The sequence below is a fragment of the Eriocheir sinensis genome, chromosome 40, assembly GCF_024679095.1.
Source record: "Eriocheir sinensis breed Jianghai 21 chromosome 40, ASM2467909v1, whole genome shotgun sequence".
NCBI lineage: Eukaryota > Metazoa > Arthropoda > Malacostraca > Decapoda > Varunidae > Eriocheir > Eriocheir sinensis.
The window spans coordinates 1,428,792-1,447,229 of NC_066548.1; the positions used below are offsets into that span (position 1 = coordinate 1,428,792).

The 18,438-nt window shown below is 49.1% G+C and overlaps 1 long non-coding RNA gene across 1 annotated transcript in view; it reads right to left on the reverse strand.

Annotated features, from left to right (window-relative positions):
• Positions 1–18,438, reverse strand: part of LOC127009164 (uncharacterized) — a 252,498-nt gene that overhangs the window by 154,093 nt on the left and 79,967 nt on the right. The window contains exon 3 of the long non-coding RNA XR_007761690.1: positions 18,318–18,367. This is a non-coding gene — a long non-coding RNA (uncharacterized LOC127009164). The remainder of the gene's footprint in view (positions 1–18,317; positions 18,368–18,438) is intronic.

The window sequence follows — 18,438 nt, forward strand, 5'->3', positions numbered from 1 at the left end:
CACCTGCGCGACACGTGAGATGGTTGCTTAAGTGAATGACTGCACAGAGATATCCTAATAAGAATGAACGCGAGGATGTGCAACTCTAAGCACCTTGAGAACCATAAACCTGAAGAGGCGAGTAGCACAGCGCCGCCCCACGCCGCCCCTGTACTGGACGCCGCCTCGCAGGCACCGCCAAGCACTGGGCGCCGCGGCCCCCACACCCCGCCAAGCCGACCCTCGTGACCCACTCCCGTCCTCAGCCCCCGCACACTGAGAGGCGCGGCCAGGACTTTATCGAGGTCACTGGAACTTTCCCAGACGTTGCTGCGGCTCGAGACAATGGCCACGCAGATGCCTTAACACCTGAATGCCAAACTTTGACTCCAACTTTCGGGAAGTAATTGACTCTCAAGTAGCGAGCGCCTGCGCCGTGCCCGCCACACACGCCACCGCTGGACGCTGCCTCGACGAGCTTCACAATCGTCTTCATCATGTCTTAAGCGACCTTCCCTCCACCAATAACTCTGCCAGTTGTCCACGACGCTGCATTAAGAGCAAGGAATCCTGCTTGCTGAGGCCGAGTGGCCAACACCGCAGCCAGTCTAAGGTGAGGGATGAGGGAAATAGTTGACGAGGAAAGTAAAGTATTGATGGACCCGCCAGCGTCATTAACATCTGAGACAGCACAGATACGCTGACGGACAGCTATCACCTCTGAAGACTGCCGGTATCTGCCGTCAAGGGCTTGCCCCCTCCCCCCGGCACGACAACCCATCCCAACAAACACTCACCAAAGAAAGAAAATCTTCCGTGACGGCCAAACGGGAGCTCATTCTGCCTAATTAACGAGACTTTGACACACCGCCCCACCACGCCGGGCCATTGCCTGGTGAAGCGATGCTTAATGTGACGAACGTGAGACTTATCGATGACACCGCGCCGGCAGCCTTTCATGTGGCAGGAGGCAGCACACGCGTCCAAGATCTTACCTCACGCGGCCGCCGGTGAGTGCGTTCTGACACACACTCAACACGCTTATGTAGAAGCTAATGATATGTTTATTGTTTTTCTGCGAGATTAATAATCTCACGTGCAAAATTAAATAAAAAATAGAGCTGACGTGACCTTGTATAAGAATGTGTTATTGTGGCCACGAAGCTTCCACCGCTGGAGCACAACAGTTTCCTTGGCTCTGGTGCTGGAGACAGTGACTGAAGCCTGAAGGGTAATAAATCTTGAAAACCAGGCGCGGAAACACCTCGCCAGGCACACTTATGGCAGCGTCGAACAGGAGGGAAAGAGGGGATGAGGACAGGCAGCAGGGAACAACGGTGCTGTAGATCCCTTGAGCCGGATGCGGTCACTGGACACGTGCTGACACGTGGCTCAGAGAGACACGGATCAGACACCGATGGGACTCGCGTGTCCATGCTGCCTGCGGCGGAGGGTCGATACCTCGCGTCCAAAACTATGCAACTCAGCTACGAGGATAAAATGTCTGCCTCTCTCACTGAATAGGATCCTCGTCAGCGGGGTTGAGGAAGCCTGCCTCACCATCGGCCGGTTGCCTGTCATCAGGGCTTGGGGGGAGGGCGGCTGGAGTTGGAGTGCAACGCAAGGAAGGAGCACACGTCAGGCATCACGCTGGCCTCTTTCTTCCCTCGTCTTGGCGGCCGCTCCAGCACGTGGTCACAAAAATTAGAACACGATTTGCATGACCTCCCCGGCGGCGGTCCTTCCTGCCGCGTGAGTGACTGAGGGGAAGGATCGTCAGTTGGTGTTTGCTATCCAGTAAATCTCAAGCCTTGTGCAAATAAAGTCAGCATCAGAAAACACACAAAAACGATCCAAGTCATCATGTGTCGCGCCCTCGGTGGGAAGCAGCCTCGCGGTGTGTTGCGTTCCCGCCCTGACAGCCTCGTCAGGAGAGACAGACTCGTTACAGTTCCCACTCACCCCCCGCGCCGACCACAGGCTCCTGCTCACCGCTTTCTCCTCTTCCTGTACATGTTCTCCCTTTGTGGCCTTTGTGCTTCTAGTCTTCTGTAGCACTCATGTGGATGTTACGACTGGCGCGCCTGTCCAGCTTTTTCTGCCTCGTCGTAAGCAGCCGCAGAGCCTTCAATGGAAACACTAAACGCTGATTGACATGTTGTTTTAGCGCCACAACCGCCACTTAACACAAAAAGGAGACACTAAAATCAAACATTATGGTAATGGCCGCGTGCAGTCTTCAGTAAAAATAAATAAGGAAGAATTGGAGGAAAACCCATCAGGGCGAAGACTGACAGAAAAGGAGATTTCCAATAAGAATCCTTGATGGCGCCTCGACGCGGCCCGGAACCCTCGTCCGCAGGGACCATAAAACGGACGCGCCTCTTCATTAATGATGCAGGCAGGAACTGGCAATCTGGCCACGCGGGGTGATGCCTCGGCCGCAGGATAGCCATCACCTTTTTATCGTCCGCTGCACCTGCACTCATCTCCACGGTGACTTAATTAGCCATAAAGGAACCTGCCTCAGACCTAACAGGAAACAAATTAGAACTCTCGCCGCGCGCAGGGGGTGAAGGGGAAGGAGGAGGGCCTCTCCCTCTCACCGGGGCGGAGGAGGGAAGAAGAGGAGGAGGAGGCCAAATCAAATATCGGCTGATGTGAGAGTGGGGGAGAAAAACTACAGACGGCTGTGATTGGCTCAGATAATAACGACATCAAAGTTTAGACAGCTCGGCGCCATAATCACGAAAACGCTAACTATAAAAATCGCCCCAGCATTGTGAAGTTTTACACTCCGAGACAATGGAGCGGCGCCTCGGGCCCTCCTTCCCCGGGCTCGCTTACTCTGCATCTCCTCGGCGGGGGCGGGCGGGGGCTGAGTGGGCTGGGGCGGGGCGGGGCACACCGGGCCCCGAGCCTTCCTGAGCTCTTAGCGGCACTTAGGATTAGGCATGGACGCGGGGCCGAGAGGGGACGCCATGCCTTTAAGCGGCGCGGAGAGGCTGCAGCGGGAGGCGCGGCGCGGGGAGGCGGCCTGCAGATTGCACTCCGGAGGGAGTCCGCTGACACTGCGGGGGCCGGTCAGGCTCACACGCACACACGTGTACACACCAAGGCACGTACACAGGGCTCGTGGTATACCCTCACTTGGCCTGTACACAAGCTCCAAATACTGTTATCATCTCTTTGTATGAATAAATTCCATGAGTAAACCATCAACTGCATTCTTTCTTCCCCTTCCCTCGTGACCTCTGGAGCTGCCTTCCCTCAGCTGTTTCCTCCTTCCTACGACTTCAATGTTTTTAAGGAAGGGAAAATCAAGACAACTCTCAAACTGGATATGACCATGTTTTCGAGCATCTGACCGTGTTTGTCGGCATTTGAACTTTTTTGCCCTTGACCTTGCATTACTGACATCTGACAGTGTTTCTTGTCATACCATCAGCATCATCACCCTTCATGCCGCCGCCAGAACCATCACTCCCACCATCACCATCATAACATATCCAATCTCTAATACAGTTTTTGTTCAACTTTCAAAAGAGTTCGTCTGAGAGATACGGCTTAGCATCCTCTGACTTGAATATTTAAAGTCTTTTTTGTGTTTCCGTCAATTTGTTACAACGTTTTCCAAAGCAATTCGTACATTCAACACACCACTATAATTCCCCAACCTATCACCCACTTCCACCCCCACCCCGACTTCAGTACGTACCCGACTTTCTCAGAGCGTTCCAATCCTCACTACCTCCCCCGCAGCCTCGCCTCTTATCGTCCTAATCCCACGCAATTGTCGATTCCCGCCGGCGCATATTTGTCGCCCGGGTCCTGACGTAAATGACAGCGACGCGGGGCTCGGCGGCGGGTGTGGCGGGGCGGCGTCTCGGCTCGTAAAGGTTGCGTTTCAGTTTAGTGGCGAATATTTTATCTTTTGTGCTGCTCCGGCCCTTGCGCTTCTACTATCCTCTCTTCCTCTTACTGCACCGTGGTCTGCCTCCTCTTCCTTTCTCAGGCTACTTCCAGGGTCTTCAGCTGTTCTTATGGCTGGCTGGCTGACTGGCTGAATGACTGACTGATGAGATATCTGACTAGTTTCCTTACTGGTTGGCTGGCTGGCTGAGTGACTAGATAGCTGACTAGTTTGCTGACTGGCTGTTTGGTTGACTGGCTGACTGTCTTACAATTTGGCTGACTGGCTGGCTGAATGAATGTTTGAATAACTGGCTGACTGTCTTGTTCATCCCTAATTTTCTAGTTCACCAGAATGTCAACTTTCGTCATCCGTTTTCTATCAATAGGAGCAGATAATGTGTGTTTGAATATACTTTTTGTTTTATACTTGGCCTACCTCCTGCACCATAAACGCACATACACACACACACACACACACACACTACTTCACACCGCCACTGCCTCGCCCAGCCCCCTACGCCGCGTCCCCCGCAACCCCGTGGCCAGACCCTCCACGTGCCAATAAATATCACGTTACACTTTATAGCATTCCAGCCGCCGCGACCACCTACCGACGGGGAGAAAGGCGAGAAGAAGGCAAAAAGTACAGACGGGAGAAACAACAAGTATGGAAGCGGGTACAAAAAACATATTACCCAGCACCGAGTGGCCAAAAGAGAAAGGAAAACGACGGTAAGTCCACATACATAAAGGAAGAGGACAAAGTATGGAAAACAAAGTAAACACGACAGAAAGAACAAGGAGAAGAAAAAAGCATTAAACAGGGTACGCATAATACTAACCAGAGAGAGGCAAAAAATGACGTACATAAGAAAGAAAACGAAAGGAGAAAGAATAAAGCATGATAAAAAAGTACAAACGAGAAGAACAACATGGAGAAAATTACAAAACGGTGTACAGAAATATATTAGGCAGGTCCTCACGGGCAAAGAGACATTCAAATCGGAAAATACATAGAGGAAAGAATCAACAGAGTACGAATGACTACTACTGAATGGGCGTAAGAAGCAAGGTCACAGGTATACAAGGGAGATAGTTACAATAAGATACCGATACAACCTTCAGCCTCTTTGACCACCTGACATCGAGGGACAAAACGAAAAGGCAACGGGAGGAAGCTAAATGTACCGGGAAGGGAAACACATATGATACAATTTATTATTTTCTTTTTTACAGCAAAGGAGACGGCTCAAGGACAACAAAACGAGTGCAGAGAGAGAGAAAAAAGCCCGCTACTCACCGCTCTCATAATATAGAATCCATTAGTAAAAAGAAATCTAAAGTAAGTCGAAACGGCCAAAGAGAAAATAGAAGGAAAAAACGTCATATGCATAGAGAAAGGAGGAAGAGGAGACTATTAATGTGACACAGGAATGGGATCAAAATATTACCACCCAAAAATATTAAAAAACGAGTGTTAGTATTATTGGTATCATTGTTATTGTAGTGACGGTTCTATAGCATGTTCTCTTATTGTAAAATCAACTGCATAAGATAATTCAAATTTGTTAAGAGTGAGTAAATACATATCGTGATGAACCCTTTGTTTCTTTGTGATACAGGGGGGGGGGGGGGGGATAGAGATAGATAGATAGAGAGAGAGAGAGAGAGAGAGAGAGAGAGAGAGAGAGAGAGAGAGAGAGAGAGAGAGAGAGAGAGTATGTATATGTGTGTGTGTATGTGTAAAATGTATGTGTCTGTTTGTGTATATACCACCACCACCACCACTACCACCACCACCACCACCATCACCACCACCACCACGAACAACACCATCACCCCCCACCACTACCACTATAACCATCACCACCACCACCACCACCACCATCCCCGCTGCTGCCTCGCTCGCGTTCCAAGATTATCAATTTCGGGGTATTTCATCAGACAAAGTCAAACGATATAATGTTTACAATTAGGAGATTGATGGCGTGTTGCGGGCGATCAAATGTTTATTCTGGTGTGTGTTTTGTGCCGGAGATTAATGGACCAGATGACCGGGATACAGCGCCCATCAGCCGCCCGCAAAAATGTCATCAGTCATCGTAGATACTCACAGTGCCGCGTATGTGTACATGCTTCCGGGGCGAGGGGGAAGAAGGAGAGGGAAGGGAGCGGAAAGGGAGCGACGGGAGATAGAAGAACGGTGAGATAAAACGGGAAGAGAAAGAGAGACAAAAGGGGAGGAATAGAGGAAAAGGAGAGGATAAGAGAGAAGGGAAGGGGAGGGGAAAAGGAGCAGAGAGATGAGGAGACTAAAATACGAGGGGAATAGAAAGGAAGGGAGGCAAAAGAGGAGGAATAGGGGAAGAAGAGAGGGAAAAGAGGTAAGGGAGGGGAAAAATGAGAAACAGCGAGATATGAGGGGAAGAGGGAAAGAGAAAAGGAGAGAGAAATGGGGAAGGATAAGGGAAGAGAAGAGTGCAGGGTAAGGGAGGGGAAAAGGGAGAACCAGAGATATATAAGGGAAAGAGGGGAACAGAGAAGCAGGGAAACGAAAGGGGAGGGATGGGAAAGGAGGAAAAAGGGAAGAACCAGAGACGAAGGATGATAAAAGAAAAGAGGAGAGAGGAAAGAGAACAGCAAGATATGAACAGGAATGGAGGGGAAGGGAAGAAGGAAAAAGCAAAGAGGAGAGAGAAGAAGGGAGTGGGATGGGATGGGAAAAGAGAAGCAGAGAGGGAAGAGAAGGAAAAAGAGAAGAACATGGTGTTATGGGAGGGAGAGAAAGGCATACACAAAAAGGGAAAGATTGGGAAGGGAAAATTGGATGAAACAAAAGTTGAGAGGGGAGAGTGGGGCAAGGGAGGGGAAAAGGAGAAGAGAAAAGCAGGGAGGAAAGGAAAGGGGAAAGAAGGAAAAGAGGAACAGAGGGAAGTATATGAGGAATGCAATAGAAGGGAAGATGAAAGAGGGGGAAATATGAGAGCTGGATAAGGAAAGAAACAAGAGATATGGGAGGCAAGGAGAGAGAGATTAGAGGGATGGGATAGGAGGGCGGGAGACGAGAGAGGGAGAGGGGAGGAAAGAGATTAACAAGAGGAGAGAAAGGTGAATGAGGGAACAATGGAGAGAAGAGGGAAAGGAAGGAGAGAGAATGGAGTTGACATGAGAGGACACACACACACACACACACACACACACACACACACACACACACACACACACACACACACACACACACACACACACCGAACAAATACCATCAACAGAGCAAAATGAATTATCTATAAATATCAAACCTCAATATAGATTTCCGTGCCCCCTGCAAACAAGAAATTCAAAGTGATTTATAGCATTACTTAGACGTTTTCTTTTACAATATAGGAGGCAGCTCAAGGATAAAAGGTTACAAAACAATTCCCGCTAGAAACTAAAAATGCCCTTCAACTACCTAAGAAAGACTAACTATACGGAACTTCCTACTTTGGTCTTTACAACTCTCCTAAATCGCTCTTTGAATGGTATTTCCTTTCCTCGTACAGCACTTCCTCACTGGGTCTCTCATTGCGTCGCTACAGACCCTACGATACCTTCCCATGCCGCGGGAGGCCATGGAAAGGAGGGGAGGCAGGGGAGGAAGGGGCGGATTGCAGGGCCGACACCAAGGGGCCGCTAAGCAAGGGTCGGTCACGAGTTCGTTCCGTTAAGCCGCGTAACACAGAGCCAGCGTGAGCCCATCTGCCTTATCTCAAGATTATCATAAATTACTGATTTCTTCACCTCCGCCTACCAGCGCTATCGCCGATTATCGCTTGTTGGCTCTGTCTCAGCCTTGTTGATGTGTATATTTCCAGCGCCCGTGACGGAGGCGGGAGGGCGGGGAGCAGCGTTAGCCGGGCCTGCCTGTGGGGGTGTGGGTGTCCATTGTCCCAAGCCCACGACTCCTCCTTCATTACCGTGAGCCAAGCATCATAAAGGCGCCGAGAAAGGTGAGAACAGACGCCGCAATGCTTTATCCGCGTGTTCCCCTGAAGAGCGAGGCCGCGAAACAAAGAAAAGCTCACGGGTGATGAACTTTTACGAGGCGGGAATGTGCGTGGCAGAAAGTGATGGCGTTGGTATTGAAAAAAGAGGATAGTGGAGAGGATGTGGTAGAAAAACCTGATGAGAGATAAGTTAGTATTAGTGATGACGTGTGGGAGAACGCCTTGTTTCTTTTATCGGAGACTTTAACATACACGACGTCAGAAAAAAATGACGACGTATAGAACATAAGAACATAAGAACATAGGGAGACTGCAAGACGCCGCATGACCTACACAAGGCAGCTCCAGATTCCCCCCCATTACCACCTGTCATCCTCGTCCATGTAGCTATCAAGTCTTTTTTTTTACAACAAAGGAGACAGCTCAAGGGCACACAAATTGGAAACAATAATAAATAAAAAAAAACGCCCCTCGCTGCTCCTAAAACAAAGAATCAAAAGAGGTGGCCGAAAGAGAGGTCAATTTCAAGTTATGTGATTGCTGAGTCTATTCCATTCCCCCACCACCCCATTACCAAACCAATGCCTGCCTATTTCCCTCCTAAATCTATACTTTTCTAATCCATTACTGTGAGTTCTATCCTGCTAGCTAAGTCTAGGAAAGTAAGAAGGAAATTAATAAAATGCGGATGGAATATTAACTAACTACCTAACTAACCAGCCAACTAATAAACTATCTAAATAACTAATTCAAATATCTATCTAATAAACTAGGCATCTCCCTAAATAATTAAATAACAAGATAGGAAATTAACAATACAGTAACAAACACACTGCAGTTGAGAAAGGGAGAGATAGAGTGCGTGTGTGTGTGTGTGTGTGTGTGTGTGTGTGTGTGTGTGTCTCCAGGTGATAGGTGTCCAGGGAGCTGCATGCATCGTGGGAGGGTAAGGTACAACATAGCTACTCGGGCGGCGGGGTGGCAGAGGAAGGAAGGGAGGGCAAGGGGAGGGCCAGACAGGGCAAGGCAGGGCGGTAGCTAAGTTACTGGCCCCCGTCCCTTCCCTGTTAGCGTCGCATGTCCCGCCAGACCCACGTGCTGTTCCCGCCGACCCTCGCCTCCCTGGCCTATGAATCATCTCTAATTGTCTGCTTGTACACCTTTGTCATTGCCCCAGCCACTTGTTTTGTACTGTGACAACCTCCAGCGCTCCCTCTCCCTCTCTCTCTGCGTCTCCTTTTCATTCCCTTTCTCGCTGTCTCTGTCTCTGTCTCTGTAACAACATCTAGCGCTCTCTGTCTCTTTGTGTGTTTCTGTCTTTCTGTCTCTCTGTTTCGCTGTCTCTCTGCCACTGTTTTCTGTCTGTCTTTTTCTGTCTGTGTCTCTGGTTTTCTCTCTCTCTCTCTCTCTCTCTCTCTCTCTCTCTCTCTCCCCCTTTGTATATCACTTAAAGCATTTTCAGACACTAACTAGCAAACAAACTGAATATCTAACCAATTACTAACAAATAAACTATATAAATAACTACCTAACTAATAAACTAGCTGACTAATTAATCAACTAAAAAAACATACCCTCTTCTTTCGCTTTCTCCTCCTTTGATATTTTCATAACTTCGCAAATAACAAGAAAACCAAGACACCAGAGGGAAAGAACTAAACACGGAGGTCCAACAGAGCAAGCAAGTATACGCCACTGACTTTATCTAGCTTGTAATGGTGCTCGATTTTGAAGAGACTTAAGAACGTGTTTCCTCAATGAGTACGTGGTTGTCGATGCTGCAAGGAGGAGGAGGAGGAGGATGCGGAGGAGGAGGAGGGGAAGGACAGTGCACGAGTCAAAAGGACAAAGTTAGGAGGACACTTCGCCGCACGGGGTAGTGGGAGGAGGAGGAGGAGGAGGAGTCGCAGAGGCAAGACACCGAGCAGCGGGAGGCGCGTCAGATGAGGAGGGACGATTGCAGTGACGGGAGGACGAGGCTCGGGGCGGAAGGACAGTGCCAGAAGGAGGAACCGACGCAGGGGAGTCCAATAAGGAGTCATTCTGCAGCGTCAACTTCTTCTAATTACTTCTACACGCTCTCTCTATGTCTGACTGACCGCGATGTGTCTTAAAGAGCGTTATTCAGAAGACAGAGTTATGTTCCCGCTTCTCTGACCGTTTAAGAAGCACCACAAATCCTATAAAGACAATGTGAGGATTTTTGTTTGGCATTTGCATTCAGAAACTGTCAGAATTCGAGGTATCTGAAGAGTCGTATTAAAGATCTTCATGAGCCTGATTCTCTGACCGCCTTAAAACACTGTAAACCACATCAATACAACCTCCAGCCGTCTTCTTCACAGCACCATTCAGGAAACATTGAAATCCCAAGAGGAGATCACAGTCCGGAGCTGCAGGCGGCCGCGGAGGGGGGTCATCATGGCTTGCCAGCGATCCCAGTGACAGTCAAATGACGACGTATTGGAACCTCACGTATCGACAACCACTGAATTCCGATCACGCGGCCCCCCTGCGCTAACAACTCCGAGGAGCGAACTATGTGGTCACTAGGAGCAGGTGGTCCTCCTTACAGCGATCTCCCACTACCTGTGTTACGCCAGGCGGGGTCACGCGCTGGGCTCCCCGCGAGGTGGGAATGGGCGAGGCGAGGGTCGGCTTGTGACTTGGAAATGAGTAATAGTTTGGGATGAATGCTTAGCGCGCCATCACGAGGGGAGATTGGCTGCCCAGATGAAGATCGTTTCCCCGCGATAATGAGGGTCGACGGGGAATGAGATGAGCTGCTTGGCCAGGGTCGCGGCCGCCGGACTCCTGCCGCGCCGGTGGAGGTGAGCGGCGTGGGAAGGAAAAACTTGCCCGGCCCTGCAGGTTGCCGCCCCACGGGGAGGAGCGGGTGCATGGACCTCCTTCCCACGCCGCCCCGCCTGCATGGGGGAGGCCAGGGCGCGGTGGTCAGCCAGGGAAGGGAAGGGAAGGGAAGGTTGAGGTGAAAATGTAAAACGTCTTTATTAAACTGCATAACACTCAGCGCTCAACACACACACACACACACACACACACACACACACACACACACACACACACACACACACACACACACACACACACACACACACACACACACACATAAACACACATAAACACACACATATATACAAAAAAAAACACTAAATAAAAAATCTAGCCACATGAAACTCCAAAAAATAAACACTGCAGAAAGTAAACAAAGGGATAAAAAAAAAACAAGACCCGGGACACGAAGGTAATCAAAGTCAGCCCACAGCCCAGAACACACCTGATGAATAATAGCCATCGAGGACCTTCAGCAAATGAGGTAGGGAGAGGTGAGACAGGTGTGTGAGGGACGGCCGGGCGGGGTGACTAATGAGATCACGTGGGCCAGGTAAGGGGGAGGGGGGGTCAAGAGGAGAGGCAGCAGGGGGGGTGGGGGGGGCAGGGAAAGGGTAAGGAAGGGGGAGAGAGGATGGGACTGGGGGACCAAGACCTTTGTTGGGAGACTGATGTATTATTATGGTATGGGGGACACCGGGGGAGAGAGAGAGAGAGAGAGTTAATTTGGTAACTGATAACTGCAAAACTTCAAGAAAACGAACATATTATTATTATTATTATTATTATTATTATTATTATTATTATTATTATTATTATTATCATTGTTATCACTACTACTACTACTACTACTACTACTACTACTACCATACCCAAACCACCACCACCATCACCACCACCACCACCATCACAACAACCACCACCACCACCACCACCACACTACAGCCCCTTCTCAACAAACTCCGGGCAAGCACCATCAGGTAAATTGCTTTCCTGACCCCATTGAGAGGAGACGTTCGTGACGGCCAAGGTATAAACAAAGACACGTGACGGGGGGAGACGCCTTAATGATAAACGCCAGCCAGGGGTCAGCGGCGGGTCGAGGAGGAGAAGGAGGAGGGAAGAGAGTGCAAGATGGGAGAGTTAAGGACGGGGATGCGGCGAGAAAGAGGACGAGGAAAAAAGAATGAAGGAGAGAGTGTTTGAGGTCGATGGTGAGTTTATAAGACGAGGCTGCGAATGAGGAAGCAGGGAGGTGTGAAAAGGGAAAAAGCAGGAACAGGAGGAAAAAGAGGAAGAGGAGGAGGAGGAAAGAGAGGGCAAGATGAGTTAAGGACGGGGATGAGGCGAGATAGGACGAAAAAAAGGGAGGAAGGAGAGAGGGTTTGAAGCTCCGAATGAGGAAGCAGGGAGGTGTGAAAAGGGAAAAAGCAGGAACAGGAGGAAAAAGAGGAAGAGGAGGAGGAGGAAAGAGAGGGCAGGAGGGGTTAAGGACGGGGATGAGGCGAGATAGGACGAAAAAAAGGGAGGAAGGAGAGAGGGTTTGAAGCTCCGAATGAGGAAGCAGGGAGGTGTGAAAAGGGAAAAAGCAGGATGGAAGCAGGGAGGTGAGGAAAGGGAAAAAGCAGGAACAGGAGGAAAAAGAGGAAGAGGAGGAGGAGGAAAGAGAGGGCAGGATGAGTTAAGGACGGGGATGAGGCGAGATAGGACGAGAAAAAGAGAGGAAGGAGAGAGGGTTTGAAGCTCCGAATGAGGAAGCCAGGAGGTGAGGAAAGGGAAAAAGCAGGAGGGGTTGGAGCAGGAGGAAAAAGGGGAGAAGGAGGATGAAGAGAGCGGGGAAGCATAAGGAAGAGAATGAAGAGATGCGAGTGAGGGATTGAGGAGATGGCAGCTAATAGGAAGGAGCGGTACAGGATCCTTAGTCACGCCATTCTGAAAGACTATTATTTTCATATATTGCTACATCAACACGTCGATTTTTTTCCTCTTTACCTTTATCACTCCTCTTCCTGCCTCTCCCCCTCCCTCCCGCCGCCCGTCACCCCCTCCTTGTCCCTGACCCCCCTTCCCCAACATCCCTCCGCGGCACCAGAACACAATCTACAAGGCGTAAACCTCAGCGTGGCCAGGCAGGGCGGGCGGCTGGACCAGCGTAACTCGGCCCGGCCTGGAGGCGCTGCAGGGGGTGGGCGGGGCGAGGCGGGGCGAGCGTGACCCAAGTTAAAAAGGCTCGCATGACCAACTTGACGCCTCACATTTACGGGCCGAGATTGAGCTATCAGATGCTTGATTGAGTTTCTTCAAATTGCAACGATGAGGAATCACGGCGCGCCGAGATCGGACGGGCCGCTAAATCACGTCCTGGAGGCGGCCCGGGGCAGGGCGGGGCGGGGCGGGGCGGCGCAGGCCGGGGCGGGGCGCGACGCGTGCCCGGCGAAGGGCTCGCCGCGCGCTGCAATTTGTTCTGGTTTTCAGAGTATCGCGCCATCTGCTCTTCCTGCTGATTAATGGGACGCTGGCCGTCCACCTGAGCCAGGCTATCCCGCCCCGGACCAAGGCTGTGTGTGTGTGTGTGTGTGTGTGTGTGTGTGTGTGTGTGTGTGTATGTAATATATATATATATATATATATATATATATATATATATATATATATATATATATATATATCCTCGTCAGCGGGCCTGGCCGTCAGTCACGGTGATGGGTGCGGCTCACGGCTGGCCTGGGCAGCTAACACACCAGAATGTGGCGGAGGAAGGTGATATATTTCTGCACTGTTGTGTTTTGGTTCCTGTTCGTCGTGTAACAAAATCCGTGTCTGCCCCTTACACACACTTGTTTTACTGCCGCAATCGCAGCCCCAGAGTACACTTGTAGTACACTTGTTTCCAGTATGTCCTGCGTGGCTGGCTGTGGCCGCGTCACCAGGACCGAAACATTGGCCATTCATCCTTCTTCCTGACGCTTCATCACTTTTCGTCTTGTTGCAACTCTTTCCTCGTCTCCTTTCCTACTTTATCCCTTCCGTCCCCTTCCCATTGTCTTCCTGCTCCCCTCTTCGGCCTTCAGGAGGGGGGGGGGGTGGACGGGGGAGGCGGCTTTCATGTGCCTTGTTCTCGACTCGGCCCTTATCTCCCCTCGTTCGTCCTCCTTCCCCTGTGGCCGCTACACAAGACCGCTTCAGATTTATGACGCAGATGACTGAAAATTCCTCTCCGTCTTGAGGCCCCGTCGTACAGGGCGTCCCGCGTCGTGACAACCCTCCGCTGGGCTGTTTCTGTTATGATGTGGATGTATGCTTCTTGCCGCTCGTCCCTGCTTTATATGTGATAAGCCATCTTCATCTGCTTACGTAGCTACTCGTGGGTGTGCTGCCGCGCCCCCCGTCAGGCACGCGGCAGCAGAAGCCCTGGGCGCCGTGTAGCTGTCGCCCCCCCACCGCCTCGCCCTCTGTCGCGTCGCCTTGCCGGGTTGTCCCTTCCTCCTCCCACCCTCCCCTCCTCTCTCTCCCTCCCTCGGTGTTTGCGTCGTGTGTGTGCTCCTCCTCGTCTTCCTCCTCTTCCTCCTCATCCTGTATCGTCTTCGTTTTCTCCTTCTTCCTTCTCCTCCTTCGTTTCTGCTTCTTTTTCCTCCTCCTCCTCTTCCTCCAATATGCTTCGTCTTTCTCTTCAACATATTTTCATTCTTCATTTCTTCTTCTTCTTCTTCCTCCATCTCCTCCTCTTCCTCCTCCTCTTCTTCCTCGGCCTCCTTCCTCTGTCACTGTCTTCTCTTTACCTCGATATTTTTACCTTTAATATCCCTCCTCTTCCTCTTCTTCTTCTTCTTCGCCTCTTCCCTTCCTTCCTTCCTCCTTTCTTTCTTCCCTTTTTTCCTTCTTCATATTTTCTGGTTACGATTATGTTTGTTTGTTTGTTTGTTTGAGTTCACTGCAGATTTTCTTCCTTTGTTTCTTCCTCTCTTTCGTTTTCTTTATATTTTCTTTCACCTTTTCTCTCTCTCTCTTTTCTCTCTTTCTATGACTTTGATTGCTCTCTCTCTCTCTCTCTCTCTCTCTCTCTCTCTCTCTCTCTCTCTCTCTCTCTCTCTCTCTCTCTCTCTCTCTCTCTCTCTCTCTCTCTCTCTCTCTCTCTCTCTCTCTCTCTCTCTCTCTCTCTCTCTCTCTCTCTCTCTCTCTCTCTCTGCATCTATTGAAATATTTCTCTGTTATTTCCTTCAGTTTATCCTTTCCTTGTCTATCTTTTTTTTTTTCTTTACTTATCTCGGTCAGTATAACATTTTCTTCTGCTCTGCCATTGCTCGATTTTCTTATTTTCTTTCTTTTTCTTTTTTTTTTGTCTCAAGAACTCGACTCGTGTTTATCTCGTTCGCTTTTCGTGTCGCATTTGTTTTGGGGGATTTTTTTTTTTGTCTATTTTTTTCTATGATTTTTTTTTCTTATTATTTTCCTTCTTGCGTCTGTGATTTTCTCCTCCTCATTATCATATCTCTCTCTCTCTCTCTCTCTCTCTCTCTCTCTCTCTCTCTCTCTCTCTCTCTCTCTCTCTCTCTCTCTCTCTCTCTCTCTCTCTCTCTCTCTCTCTCTCTCTCTCTCTCTCTCTCTCTCTCTCTCTCTCTCTCTCTCTCTCTCTCTCTCTCTCTCTCTCTCTCTCTCTCATCTTTTCCTCTTCTTCTTCTTGTCTTCTCCGTATTTTACTCCAACACCTCCTCCTCCTCCTCCTCCTCCTCCTCCTCCTCCTATTACTCCTCATCTTCCTCTTCCTCTTCCTCTTCTCCACAGCTTCTTTCTACGCATCCACTTCACCTCTTCCTCCTATTCTTCCCTGCAGCCTCCTCCTCCTCCTCTTCCTCCCCCTATTCATCCTCACAGCCTCCTCCTACGCCTCCTCCACGACCTCCTCCTCCTCCCCCTACTCATCCTCGCAGCCTCCTCCTACGCCTGCTCCCAGCCCGCCAGGTCCTCTGTTAACCAGCCAAAGATGAGGATCTAAATTGCAGCTAATCCTTCGTGATAGAGTCCCGCCATCCCTCATGCCGGTAGCCTGGGCCCTTCCCGCTGCTCCCGACTGTTTCTGCTCCTCCGTCCGCGCCCCGCATTAGTCATCCTCCTCCTCTTCCCCTGCTGCTGCGTCTGCTATTGTTCTGCTTCTGGCTTCTTCTTTTTTTTCCTTCGCTTTGCTCCTCCTCCTCCTCCTCCTCCTCCTTCTCCTCCTCCTTCTCCCAAGTGTGTCTGCTCCACCATTCTCGTCAGGCATTCTTCTTTTCTTCTTCTTCTTCCTCTGTTTCTGCTTTGGCTTCTTTTTCTTATTTTTATTATTATTCTGTCTCCTCTTCCTCTTCCTCCTCCTCCTCTTTCTGTTCTTCCGTCCCCGCTGAGCATTAGTCTTCCTCCTCCTCCTCCTCCTCCTCTTCCTCTCCTTCTGCGTCTGCTATTGTTCTGCTTTTTGGCTTCTTGTTTTCCTTTTTCCTTCTTCTTCTCTTTGCTCCTCCTCCTCTTCCTCCTCCTCCTCCTCCTCCTTTTCCTTCTCCTCCTTCTCCCAACTGTTTGTGCTCCACCATCCTTGCTTCTTCTTCTTCTTCTTCTTCTTCTTCTTCTTCTTCTTCTTTTTCTTCTTTTTCTTCTTCTTCTTCTTCTTCTTCTTCTACTATTGTTCTTAGGCGTCTTCCTTTTCTTCTGTGTCTTTTTCTCTTTGCTCCTCCTCCTCCTCCTCCTCCTCCCTTTCTCTGTTCATTACTTTTATTGTTATTGTTGTTATTACAGTTGTTATTTTTATTAAATCTCCTCCTCTAATATTCAACCTCTCTCTCTCTCTCTCTCTCTCTCTCTCTCTCTCTCTCTCTCTCTCTCTCTCTCTCTCTCTCTCTCTCTCTCTCTCTCTCTCTCTCTCTCTCTCTCTCTCTCTCTCTCTCTACCCCCCTACTCCTCTCTCCCTCCCTCCCTCCCTCTCCCTCTCTCTTATAAACTTATATTGATCTTTACCTTCACTTTCTCCTTCACATTTTTTCCCTTCCGTTAATTTGTCGCGTTCTGCTTTCATGTGTCTTATCTCGCCGCCTTTTTCCCCACTCTGTAATGCGGTACAACTTTTTCTTTTTTTCTCTTTTTCTCTCCCACACACAGGTTTTCGCGGCCCGGGACTCCCTCACAGGCATGCGCTTTCTCTTCACGCCTTCTTCCCTCTTCCCTCCTCCTCCTCCGTTGCTGCTTTTCTCCCTCCTTCCCTTCCCTTCCCTCCCTCTGTCTCTTCTCCAGGCGTGATGTACTCAAGACCAAACTCCCTTGATTCCCACGAGCTGCAGAGGACCAGTCACTATAGCCAACACCAATGCAGGAGGATAAAGGGACGAGAAAACATATACGCTAATCCCCTCTCTCTATTTGATTCTCTCTATCCTTTATTTCGTTCGTACTCTCTGTGTTTAGCTTCATTTTGCTTTTTCTCAAGTTTACATACACTGTTAGCTATAAGTATGTGTCCTGCGGGGCGACTGGCGCAATAGTACGTAGGATGAATGATGACAAAGATTATAACAGAGTGAGGTTGATGAGCCTTTGCGTCAGAGGACAAGAACGAAGACAAGATTTACGACGCCGTGATCGATGGACTCAAGATCTCAGATGGACTGATGGATGATATTTGGCCAAGAACACTTACGCTATGGCAGGGTAACGTAAACACTTTCGTGGGGTCGTGTACCTTTATTTTTAAGAAGAAAACTAGTTGTAATCCAATTTTATCAACATTTTAAAAAGAGACAAATGTAACTTCTGTTCTGTCATTTATTTTGCTGCCTTAAATACTAGTAACAAGCTGATTGGCTTAAGAGAAACTCAAACAAATTGCAAAACACACTAAGAATTAATATATGACTATACTATAAAAAATCATTGTGTGAATATGACTGAGGCTGTAGAGTTGAGTTGAGCCACACGCGCCCAGGTCGTGAGAGCTTCTTCGGCTGTGAGAGCCACACCTCAGCCCGCCACTAGAAGCTGCATGAAAGAACACCGAATAAAAGTGTTCATTATTTGTCAAGGATTAGTTTTTACAATATATATTAGGATCAAAACTTTTACCTAACACTAAATGTTTATAAATTAATGGAGCAATGTTTTGAGAGTCCAGTCATATTTGAGAAAAAGGTTTTCATATTTATTTTTCACATGCAATTTAACATTTTTTTGTGAAACTAAAAACAGTGACGATGTACGGACAATAATTCTTTTTACAATTACATGCTTCTATAAGTGAGCACTGAGAAATTAATGGCAGAGGTCTCACCTAAAACATCCTGAAGAGTCCACACAGAGGAGTTTGATGCGGCGAGGGCACCACAGCGGCGACTGTCTTCACTTCTGATCACCGGCGCATATTGCACGAAAACATGTCGTGGGGTAAAATCCAACCGCTTACACCCCACCACGAGCGAGCGAGAGACACAACACTACCATCCTCCGTAAGACAAACCAGACAATAGTGACAACAAAATGTGCTTGCAATTGTTACCATAGAAATTCTTCGTGACACAACAGTGCACTTAAAATACGAGAAGCAACATGAAGGTGACAATGAACACTCACCAAGGACGCAGCCAGCCACTCCTCGGGCCATCTGGTTGATCTTGTTGTTCCTGCAATGAGAAAAATGTGCTGTAGCCTTTGCATACATTATTACGAAGACATTGTTCTGAAAAAAAGTCGT